Genomic DNA, 575 nt, shown 5'->3' with positions numbered 1-575 from the left:
GAGGGGCTTCTGTCAGCTGCAATAAGGGCTCGAATACAATTCCCAGACCTGGGCAGCAGGAGAAATGCTGTCTATTTGCCCCAGAGCCTGGGCCCTAACGCGTGCCCGGGGCTCCAATCCCGTTTTAGCTTTAGCCCCAGCCTCAAACCTAACCCCCACCTCAGCTGCAGCTTCAAACACTAACTGGATCTTCTAGCCCCAGCTCCTTCCCCACATCTCAGCCCCAACGCGGAATCTTGAATTCCAATCTCAACCTCCAGCCTTATTTCCAAATCCAATTCCAGCCCCTGCTCCAAGTCCCAACCCCAAATCTGGCTTGAAACCTCAGCTCAAGTTCTTCACCCTAACCCCAGCTCTAGATTCTGGTATTAGGTCCTAGACCTTACCTTCACCCTCAGTGCCTACCTTGCCTCCCGTTCCTGGATCCAGCTCCCAAATCCTAAGTCCATCCTAAGTCCGAGCTCAAACCCTGCCTCAGCCCCAATTCCAACACCAGCTGACCTGCAAACCCAGCCACAATTCTCATCCTTTCCTTGGCGGTCCGGAGAATAACAAGCAGAAAGCACAGGTGGAAC

This window comes from Pteropus alecto, unplaced genomic scaffold (assembly GCF_000325575.1).
Source record: "Pteropus alecto unplaced genomic scaffold, ASM32557v1 scaffold484, whole genome shotgun sequence".
Classification (NCBI taxonomy): Eukaryota; Metazoa; Chordata; class Mammalia; order Chiroptera; family Pteropodidae; genus Pteropus; species Pteropus alecto.
Note: the sequence above shows the minus strand (reverse complement) of the source record.